We start from the raw sequence: 12,571 nt of genomic DNA, 5'->3' as shown, positions 1-12,571 counted from the left end.
GATTAAATACAATTACTGTTATTTTCTTTTCAGAAAATTTTTATTATTTTTTTATTTTTATACTTTAAGTTCTGGGGTACATGTGCAAAATGTGCAGGTTTGTTACATAGGTATACATGTGCCATGGTTTGCTGCATCCATCCCCCCGTCATCTACATTAGATATTTCTCCTAATGCTATCCCTCCCCAATTCCCCGTCTCCCTGCTATCCCTCCCCTAGCCCCCCACCTGCTGACAGGCCCTATTGTGTGATATTCTCCTCCCAGTGTCCATGTGTTCTCATTGTTCAACACCCACTTATAAGTGAGAACATGCTGTATTAGGTTTTCTGTTCTTGTGTTGGTTTGTTGAGATGATGGTTTCCAGCTTTATCCATGTCTCTGAGATGATGGTTTCCAGCTTTATCCATGTCCCTGCAAAGGACATGAACTCATCCATTTTTATGGCAGCATAGTATTCCATGGTGTATATGTGCCACATTTTCTTTATCCAGTCTATCATTGATAGGCATTTGAGTTGGCTACAAGTCTTTGCTATTGTGAACAGTGCTGCAATAAACATGTGTGCATGTGTCTTTATGGTAGAATGATTTATAATCCTGTGGGTATATACTCAGTAATAGGATTGCTGGGTAAAATGGTATTTCTAGTTCTGGATCCTTGAGGAATCGCCATACTGTTTTCCATGATGGATGAACTAATTTACACCCCAACAACCGTGTAAAAGCCTTTCTATTTATCCACATCCTCTCCAGCATCTGTTGTCTTCTCATTTCATAATCCACCACATAAACAGAACCAAAGACAAAAACCACGTGATTTTCTCAATAGATGCAGAGAAGGCCTTTGACAAAATTCAATGTCCGTTGGTGCTAAAAACTCTCAATAAATTAGGTATCAATGGAACTTATCTACTGAATGATCAAAACTGGAAGCATTCCCTTTGTAAACTGGCACAAGACAAGGATGCCCTCTCTCACTACTCCTAATCAACATAATATTGGAATTTTTAGCCAGGGCAATCAGGAAAGAAAAAGAAATAAAGGGTATTCAATTAGGAAAAGAGGAAGTGAAATTGTCTCTATCTGCAGATGACATGATTATATATTTAGAAGATCCCATAGTCTCAGCCCAAAATCTTTTTTAGCTGATAACTTCAGCAAAGTCTTAGGATACAAAATCAATATGCAAAAATCACAAGAACTCCTATACACCAATAACAGACAAACAGAGAGCCAAATCATGAGTGAAATCCCATTCATAATTGCTGCAAAGAGAATAAAATACCTAGGAATACGATTAACAAGGGATGTGAAGAACTTCTTCAAGGTGAACTACAAACCATAGCTCAAGGAAATAAGAGAGGACACAAACAGAAGGGAAAAAATTCCATGCTCATGGTTAGGAAGAATCAATATTATGAAAATGACCATACAGCCCAAAGTAATTGATAAGATTCAATGCTAACCCCATCAAGCTATCATTGACTTTCTTCACAAAATTAGAAAAGACCACCTTAAACTTCATATGGAACTAAAAGAGAGCCTGCATAGCCAAGAGAATCCTAAGCAAAAAAAAGCTGGAGGCATCATGCTATCTGACTTCAAACTATACTACAAGGCTCCAGTAATCAAAACAGCATGGTACTGGTACCAAAACAGAAAGGAACAGAATGGAGAAATAATGACACACATCAACAATCATCTGCTTTTGAAAAAATTGACGAAAACTAGCAATGGGGAGAGGATTCCCTATTTAATAAATGGTGTTGGGAAAACTGGATAGCCATATGCAGAAAGCTGAAACTGGATCCCTTACTTATACCTTATACAAAAATTAACTCCAGATGAATTAAAGATTTAAATATAAGACCTAACACCATAAAAACCCTAGAAGAAAACATAGGCAATACCATTCAGGACATAGGTATGGGCAAGGACTTCATGACTAAAACACAAGGGGCTAATATCCAGAATCTACAAAGAACTTAAGGAAATGTACAAGAAAAAACAACCCCATCAAAAAATGGGCAAAGTATGTGAACAGACACCTCTCAAAAGAAGACATTTATGCAGTCAACAAACATGTGTAAAAAAGCTCATCATCACTTGTCCTTAGAGAAATGCAAATCAAAACCACATTGAGATACCATCTCACACCAGTTAGAATGGAGATTATTATTTTCTCTTATGTAGGCCATGTAAAGGAAGTATTACAATTTGTTATATTGGAGAAAAACCCAATTGAGTGGTAGTCTATAATTAGTCTTTGAGCAGTAGCTGTGAGAAACAAATTATTTCTGTTAGTGAAGAAATAAAAATGCTTTCAGAAAAATTATAGAACTAATAAATGAATTCAGCAATGTTACAGGACATAAAATAAACACACAAAAATAAATTGCTTTGTTATATGCAAACAATGAACAGTCTGCAAGGAAAATGTAGAAAGAATCTTATTGAATCTTATTTACAATAGCATCAAAAACAATGAAATACTTCAGAATAAACTTAAGGAGGTAAAAGACTTGAGCATTGAAAACTATAAAATATTTACCTTCCCCCACTCCTCCCAGTGCAAAAAAAAGAAAGAAATCTATAAAATATTGCTGAATGGAATTATGAAATTAAAGACACATAAGTGAAAAGGCATCCCCTATTTATGGATTGGTAGGCAATATTATTTAAATGTCCATATTAATCAAAGCAAATCCAGTGTAATCCCTGTAAAAATTCCAGTAGCATTGCTTGCAGAAATATAAAAACCCTAAAGTAAACTATGGACTCTGGTGCTAATGATGTGTCAATAAAGGTTCATCAGTTGTAGCAAATGTATGACTCTGGCTGGGGATGTTGGTAAGTGGGAGGCTGTGAATATGTGGGTGCAGTACAGCTATGGGAATTTCTGTACCTTCATCTAGACTTTTCTGTGAATCTAAACATGCTTTAAAAATCATGTTTAGTTTAAAAAGTGAGCAAAATACTTGAGTAGTTATTTAAAGATGATATACAAATGGCCAGCAAGCATGTGAAAAGCTGTTCAACATTAGAGAAATGCAAATCAAAACCGCAAGGAGGTATCACCTGATACACACTAGCATGGCCACTATAAAAAACAAATAAAAATATAAAATGATAAGTGTTGAAAGGATGTGGAGAAAATTGAAATCTTTGTACCCTGTTGGTGGGAAGAGAAAATAATGCAGCTTCTATGGAAAACAGTATGGTGGTTCCTTAAAAAGTTAAAAATAGAATTACCTATAATCCAGAAATTGCATTGCTGGATATTTTTCCAAAATAATTGAAAGCAGATCTTAAGGAGTTGTTTTCACAGCTATACTCATTGCAGCATTATTCACACTAATTAGGAAGTAGAAGCAAACCATGAACAGATGAATAAAGAATGTGTATATACATTCAATGGAATATTTATTCAGCTTTAAAAAAGAAAATCCTGACACATAATACAACATGAATGAACCTTGAGGACATTAGGCTAAATGAAATAAGCCAGTCATAGGATGTTAAATACTGTATGCTTCTACTTTATGAGATATTTAAATTAACCCAACTAATAGTGAAAGTGGAAGGGGGTTGCCAGAAGCCAGGAAGAGAAAAAATGCATTATTGTTTAATGAATAGAGTTTCAGTTTGATAAGATGAAAAATTCCTAGTTATTTGTTGCACAAGATTGTGAATATAGTTAATGCCACTGAACTGTGTGCTTATAAATGTCTAAGAGAGTTTTATGTTATGTTTCTTTAATCATGATTAAAAGATAAAGATCTGAGTAAGAGCAAGAGACAAGTGGACACACATTTAATTAGTTGATATTTCACTTTCATAATTTCAAGGTTAATGTTCGAATATTACTTTTACTGAGAATGTTTCAAAGTTATTCTTGAAGAAAGAAAAGGAAGTAAAGAAGAATAGAGAGAAAGATGGAGGGAAGGGAAAATTTAAATTAGGGTATCCTTTTAAAGTATATACCAATTCAGTCATGAGTCAAGAAAATATTTGGATTAAGAATTTGGAGATTATTCACTTTGATATATTAGATTTTATAATAAGCAAATTATTAAAACAAAGAACAATAACTGCAATTAATCATATTTGATAAGAAAAAAACATGGCAAAATATCTGGTACTAAGCATGTACATACAGCTCTTGAAGAATAAGTATAAATTTAAAGCTTATGTTCAGATGTTCTTTCCCTTTTGGATCCAGAAAGGAATTTTCATGGCTAGTTCAAAGCCATCTCTAGCAGAAGGTTTTAATCAACCAACTATAAAAATAAATAGCTAGCATAAAAATAATTACAATTGCTTTGAGTTGTGCTATTTACAGTACAGACCTTAAAATGTTCAGTTAACTAAAGTGATCGTATGCCCATTTATGTAAAGTACTTTGTATACTTTATGTGCCTCAGAGTTTTTCCTTGACATCTGCTAAGAAAGGGCTACTATGGAGTAGGCATAGCTGGAAAGGGAGAATTGTAATGTGAGGGCTAACTCACTGGCAGCCTCATGCATTTTTCCAATGGCGAACACTTTTCCCGTTTAGTTAAGGGATCAGAAACCAAAATACTGATCTAATAATATATTAAATTTATGTTTATAGCTTATTTGGATGTTTTAAACATTGTTACGGTTTTGTCAGTAAAGAGCATGATGTAAATTTGGTTCAAACATCTAGAAAATATTAGGTTGCCTTCAGTGAATTTCAGTATCAGAAAATAATGTAATGAATTATGTAACACTCATCTCACTAATTATTTATCATAACACTAATTATTTCATCTTAGGGTTTTACCATGTTTGCTAGTTGAAACACCTGTTCCTTGTGTTTTTTTTTTTTTTTTTCAAGCAAGTTGTCTATTCATGTAAATTAAAAAAGATATTAGAAAACTGTTGCTAGTAATATTTTTAAGAGCTTTGCCGTATGTGTACCTATATTCTCCTTCCCTCTGCCTTATTTGCTTATTTTCCCTGCTTTCTTTTATTGGTTTTGCTAGAAGTTTGTCTTTCTTTCTACGTTTTCCAAAATCATAATAAAAATAATTTCTTAATTTTCTAATACATTTTAAACCTTTTCATTTATTTTCATTATTGTCTTTCTTATATTTTTCTTATTATATTATTATCAGTTGCATTTTGCCGTCTTTAAATTCATCTGTTGATGTCCTATCCCCAACATGTCAAAATGTGACTATACATGGAGACCGGGTCCTTAAAGAGGTCATGAAGATAAAGAGTAGAAGGGTGGTTACCAGACAAAAGCTTGGGACAGTAGTGGTAGGAGTAGTGAGGGAAAGTAGGGATAATGAATGGGTACAAAAAAATAAGAAGAATGAACAACACCTGGTATTTGCTAGCAACGCACAGTGACTATAGTAAAAAATAATTTAATTGTACATTTAAAAATAACTAAAAGTGTGTAACTGGATTGTTTATAACACAAAGTATAAATGCTTGAGGTGATGGATACCCCATTTACTCTGATGTGACTACTACTCATTGCGTGCCTGTATCAAGATATCTCATCTAATCCATAAATATATATACCTACTAGGTGCCTACACAATTTAAAAATTAAAAAAAAAATAGAATTAACAAAAGTTAAATGAGCTCATTAGATTGGACCCTAATCCAGTAAGACTATGTCCCTCTAAGAAGAGATTAGAACACAGACATACATAGAGGAAAGACCATGTGAAGAAACAGGGAGAAGATTGCTATTCATAATCCAAAGAATGTGGCCTCAGAAGAAATCAACCTTGATCTCAGACTTCTAGCCTCCGTAATTGTGAGAAAATAAATTTCTGTTGTTTAAACAACCTATTTTTGATACTTTGTTAAGAAAGCCCTAGCAAACAAATACATTTATGCATTGCTTAACTTGATGGGTTGGAGTGGGGGGAGTATGGTGGATGGGTGAGTGGGTGGTGGAGCATACGTTCTGAGCAATGGGTTGTCAGGTAATTTTGTCATTGTGTGTTTACCTATGCACACCTAGATAGTATAGCCTACTATAAACCTTGGCTATATGGTATAGCCTATTGCTCCGAGGCTATAAGCATGTATGGCATACGACTATACTCAATATTGCAGGCAACTGCAACACAACAGTAAGTATTTACATATCCAAACATAAGAAAACATAGAAAAGGGAATATGTTACATTATAACATTGCCACTACTATAACATCTATTGGCAAGAGAAATTTTTCAGCTCAATTATAATCTTAAGAGATTACTATTCTATATGTGCCCCATCGTTGACCAAAATGTCATTATGCAGTATATGACTACATATTTTAACTTGTTGATTAATGTTTATTATATAGCACCATGGATTATTAGCAAATATATGACGAGCTTTCATAAACTGAATACAATCTTGTAACCAAACATGCTGACCACATAATTGATCGGTACCAGCATCCCAGATGCCTGTTTCTTATCCTATTTTAGGCCCTAATGCTCTCTCCTCACCAGTCCTGACCAAGGATAAAGTTCAACCTAATTTTAACCATATAACTTAGTTTTGTCTGTTTTTGTGCTATTACAAACGAAAAGAATACATCATACCTTCTTTTGTGTGTTTTTATGTGAGATTATGTGTGTTAGACTCATTTCATATTGTTCCATGCAGTGGTAGATTGCTCATTCTCATTTCTGTATCATTGGGCAAATATATCACAAACTGCCTTTTCTACTGGTATTTAAGTTTTGGCTACTATGGATATGTTTGTAACTGTGCTAACCTACCCTGTGTTAGCCAGACAGACTCCATTTTGCTAAGAGTCAGACAGACTCCATCTTAACCTCTGTCTCATCCCTCCCACCATTTCTCCTCTGAGTGCGTATCTGGGTCATGTTCCTGTGCTGGGTCATGTCGTACTTAGAGCTATAGAAACAAATAACTGTTGTAACCACATCCTGCTCGACAAGCCCACTTGCTATTGTGAATACCCCCTTTATTGACTGTATGGAATGTACTGAATGCACCCCATTGATAACCAGCAATCATGGGAACTGCTTGTGTATACCCTCCTTAGTTAATCAACAATCATGGGAGCCTCCTGCCTCCTAGTTATCAGCTTCCTCCCCTAACTTGTTTATCCTTCTTCTGTAAAATTCTGCTTTGCCCCCTTACCCTGAGTAACATGTAAAAAGAAATCAAACCCCTTCCTCGGGGCCAAGAGGTTTTGAGCGTGAGCTGACTCTTGGTCGCTGGCAATAAAGGACTTACAATCAGATTTCAGAGTGTGGCGCTTTCCTAACAACTCCCTCGGATATAACATAACAGGTACTCTAGTAGGTGTCTTTTGCTCAAGTTTCTCTTAAATATAACTGAAATATCTGAGCCACAATATATATATATATATATATATATATATATATATATATATATATATATTCAGTTTTAGTAGATTTTGCTAGACCATTTTTCAAATGGGTTCACCAATTTGCAACCTACCAGCAGTGCGTGAGTTGGTCAACATTCTCACCAACCCAGTATTTTTCATCCTTTTATTGACTTTTTCTGGTGAATGTAGATAGTGGTCTTTTATGGAGCTTTGCATTTGCATTTCTCTAGTGAAATTGAGCACATTATTGTGTGCTATTGGGCACTTGAATATTCTCTTTTTTGAAATGCCTGTTGAAGTCTTTTGCACACTTTTCAACTGAGTTTTCAGCCTTTTCCTTGAGCCATTTCTATTTGTTTTCTGGTTCTTAAAGGTCAGTTATTGTTGTTTATTTATTTTTAGTCTGTCTTTATGTTTGATATTTCTCTTTCAAAATGTTATCTGTTATCCATTTTGTCTGGTAGTTTTGTTATAACCTGTTCCAACTATATCTGGAAATATGTTTTTAAATTTCTTTTTGCCTCAAAGACAGGCAAGCATGTATCTGCACTTAGAAAATATAGGATCTAAATTCATAAGGATAGGATAATTACATCCAAAAAGTGTATAATAAGTATTTATCTTAAGCCAGTTTCTTTTTATCAGAAATTTAAATGGAGCGTATGATAATAATATTTGTAGTAAATACCTGTAAAGATTAGATTATGAATCTATTTTATGTGTACTAAAAATGATTTTATAAATTTTTTTTTTTTTTTTTTTTTTTTTTTTTTTTTTTTTTTGAGACGGAGTTTCACTCATGTTACCCAGGCTGGAGTGCAATGGCGCGATCTCGGCTCACCGCAACCTCCGCCTCCTGGGTTCAGGCAATTCTCCTGCCTCAGCCTCCTGAGTAGCTGGGATTACAGGCACGCGCCACCATGCCCAGCTAACTTTTTTTTTTGTATTTTTAGTAGAGACGGGGTTTCACCATGTTGACCAGGATGGTCTCGATCTCTTGACCTCGTGATCCACCCGCCTCGGCCTCCCAAAGTGCTGGGATTACAGGCTTGAGCCACCGCGCCCGGCCCTATTTTATAAATTTTATATACTTTTTATGTTTAAAAAACACATGGTAAAATAATTAATCATTACAAAATGGATCACTATGTATTTGTCTATTTATTATTCAAAACTAACACCTAACATACTGTCAATGAAAAAATCTGTCTTAATTTAATGTAAACTAAATAGCGTCAGTTTATATTGTTAACCAACTCATTCTATGTAATGAATGCTACTAAGGCAAAGTGAATAAATAAGTTAGCTCAGTCATCTGGAAAATGCAGGAGATAAGGAAAATAGAGTTGAATACCAATTTTATAAGATAATGAGTATATTTAGGAAATGTAGTAAATAGTATAGCAAAAACATATTGTTAGATCTCCTGAGGAATTGTTTTGGAAATGGATTTAGCCTATGCTTTGTACGCTGCCTATTCTAATAATTCCTAACCCTCCTATACATTTTAATAAATTATGTATTATTTAATAATGCATCCTTAAAAACAAAACTTGCTTTCATTATTCAATATCAAAATTAAAAAATAAAAACATAAATGATAGTTGTTACCTGGTTTTCTTCTAACTTAACAGTTCTTTACTCTGGGCTTTAGAATAAAAAATTATTTTCATCCAGGACAAGATTCCCTTATAAACACTGCTCCCCATATGCACACATTTCTCTTGAGTATAACTTAGGGTTGAATATTTGGGTTTGTCACTTGATTGTATGAATCTCAGTCTTTCCCAGCATGGAAATATGCAGAGTTGCGCAATAATAAATAATCAAAATTGTTATCTCCTAATAAGATGTTATAGGGGATCATCAGCTCTTTTATTGGAAAGAGAATTTAATATTTTAAAACAAATTTCTGGCTAGGTAATGCTGATTATTAGAAAATTAACTTTGTTATTCAAGCCAAAAATAATTTTGTGAACTCTGAATATTAATATTCCTTATTTTCCAAATGAAATAAAAATACAGAATGTATGCCAGAGACTTAACACAGAGACTTAATTCCAGGATACTTCAAACCTCTACTTTAATACAATTAATTTTGCTTCTATTTGCGAAATCACAATGGTTTTTTCCTTTTCTTACATTTTTCAGTTAATGCTGTAGCTGAACAGTTGGCTCGATTTATTATTTAACTCTGTCCAGATCTTTCCCTCACTCACACTCTGTGCTAAATCCTGCTCATAAGACATCGAGGGTTCTGCCAAATCTCTGACTACTATTCCAGTCTAGGCCAAGCATGCCAGTCTTTCTTTTTCCTCTATGGGGAAATTTATCAGGAAATTAGAAAAACATGACATGGGTGAGATTAGACCCTGAGGTGGGAAGAAATTATTATAACTATGAGGTTAAAAAATACGAAAAATCCTCTCTACAATTCAGGAGGCTAGATCATAAATTTTGGGAAACCAGGAGTTAGAAGTACTTGTTTTTGATCAATGAGTGAAAGGTCTTAACTGTGTTGTAGAGCAGCAGAGAGAGAATTTATTAAGAGGAGGGAGAAAGCCTGTGGAATCTTTAGTGAAAAAGGGGAGGACTTAAAATTAGAAATGTGAAAACCTTTGAGGAAAGGGATCTTAGCTCTCAGGGGCATATTTATATTAATAGTTAGAGATTTGTATAATACTTCCCTTTAAGCAGAAAACATTATAAATCTTTTACATAGTTCGAACAATTCTGATTCTAACTCACAGTCTATTTCCTTTAGCTGCTCCTAGACAAGATAGGCAGGTTAGTGCTTGCTGGCAGGAGGTTTCTAAAATGTCAGGGACATGTGTGGGGAGAGGGGGTGTGGGGATTAATTTCAGGCTAACTGCTGTGTGTGGCTCCATTAGGACTTCTGAAAGACACTGAATGACTACCTTGGAGAAGCATCATAATAATTGAACCAGGTTGAGAGGGATGATTTCAGAATGAAGAAAAACTAAAGACAAAGTTTGAAGCAGGGTGTGGGAGACAGAAGCACAACTTAATTTTTACAGCTACGAGAATGTGGCTTCACGGTTTGTTATTTGTTTACTTTTGGTATCATCTATCTGCCATAGAGGTCAGAAAGGAACTTACCAAGGAAACCTGAGACTTCTAACTGAGCATTCCAGGTAGGTGGCTCAGGAAGGCAATGTCCTGAGAAGAAGGAAGGAGAACTCAAAGTACTAGAAAAAGGAATTCGGCAATAAATTCACATTCTTAATTTATACACTTTCCTTTGGTAATTTTGATCACCCTGATTCAACATATGAGAACTTAGTAGAAATAGATATAGTTATAAAATTGAAATGCTGGGCTGTAAAAGCTGAGGGTGAGGTTAGAGAACATGAAAATTAGTTTAATCACGGACTATTCTGTAAGCCTTCACTTGGGTGTGTAGGGGGATAGGAAGAGTCTTTTATTTTCCATTTATAATACATTTTAGGACTTTGCTCTTTAACTGCACAGGCATGAGAATCGAGAAATTGTAGGAGACAGCAATTATTTGCAACAGAACTGCTTTAATCTAACTGCATCCTATATCTAGAAAAGAAAATTAATGTAGATATTGGTATTCAAATTGTGTGTAAAGGTGTTTACGTGCAGGCATGTGCTTAATTTAATGTTATGTTGTAGGTTAATAATAGCCAGCTTCCTCAGTCTAGAGGTTTTCAACATTTTTTCCAATGTGAATTAATATAATCACGTTGTAGCTATTCATGAACAGCTGCCTCATTACAAAAGTGCTGACATACCCTTTACTGTATTGCTGTTGATTAGTGGGTAGAAACCAGCTCACCACATTCAAGAGTATAGAAGGTTTATGCTTCTTAGAAGTATTTTTATACCCCATAGACTCTTGATAAATTTGACTTTTTTTAAATGATGGATAACACTACTAACATATCATTTTTAACAGACTTTGTAAGTTTTCTTCTCAAGGCTTCAAATTTTAAAAGAAAATGCTTTGAATTTGTTCACAAGAATGAATCTCACATTGAAAATTTGCTGTTAATTTCAAACCCATTTATGGAAATGCATTAATCAGTTTCTATATGTATCCTATATATAAACCAATTGTTATGCATGATTCTGTTTCAGGTACTCTGTTATGGGTTAAAGACATAATGATGAAATATATAATATTTTCCCTTAATACTTGTAGCAAACACACTTGTAAACAGATTGTGAAAAATAAGTGTTAGGATATCCAATGATAGATGTGTACAAGATGTAGAGTTAGTGAAAAGAAGAGAGTAATCATTATGTTGTGTATTTAGAGAGAAATGAAAGACTTTCTAGAAGAAATGTCATATGAACAAAGTTTCAAATAATGAATAAGCATATGCCAAGTAGGGAAGGAAGAACATTTCCAACAATGTGTACTGCCCCTGCATTCCATTCCTACAGAGGCACTACAGGCATGGAAAACTAAAAATAATTCCGTATTGTTAGATTAGGAATCTAGAAGGAAAGAATGATGGGAGGTGAGACTGAAGATACAAGAACTTACCAGCTTATAAAGGGTGTTTTCTGCCTTGTTGAGGAAGCTTGACTTCATCCTATAACTAATGGGAAACCACTAATTGGTGTGAAGCAGAGTAATGATGTCTTTATGTGGTGGCAAAATAACTTTTATGACAAATCTGGAAGTGGGTGAGGGAGAGAAAGGTTAGAATCAGGAAGCAATAATCCATGCATGTGATGACAGGATATATATTTAGACAGAAGCAGTGGCTAAGAAGATAATTTAAAATGGAAAGTTATTTCAGAGCAAAATTATGCTGGAAACTATAGGCATGAATGAAACTGCCAAGGTCAAATGTACAGTGTATTACGAAAGAAGAAAGTGCTACAAGGGGAATTTCACAAAACATCCATATTTAGAATGTGGAAAAATAGAAATAACTAGTATAAGAGATTGAGATACTTTGCAAAAGAAGACATACATGAGGCCAACAAACATATGAAAAAATGCTCATCATCACTGGTCATCAGAGAAATGTAAATCAAAACTACATTGTGATACCATCTCACGTCAGTTAGAATGGTGATTATTAAAAAATCTGTAGACAACAGATGCTGGAGAGGATGTGGAGAAATAGGAACAATTTTACACTGTTGGTGGGAGTGTAAATTAGTTCAACCATTGTGGAAGACAGTGTGGCGATTCCTCAAG

The sequence above is a fragment of the Sapajus apella genome, unplaced genomic scaffold (genome assembly GCF_009761245.1).
Source record: "Sapajus apella isolate SASKATOON/1434 unplaced genomic scaffold, GSC_monkey_1.0 scaffold1, whole genome shotgun sequence".
NCBI classification, from domain to species: Eukaryota; Metazoa; Chordata; class Mammalia; order Primates; family Cebidae; genus Sapajus; species Sapajus apella.
Note: the sequence above shows the minus strand (reverse complement) of the source record.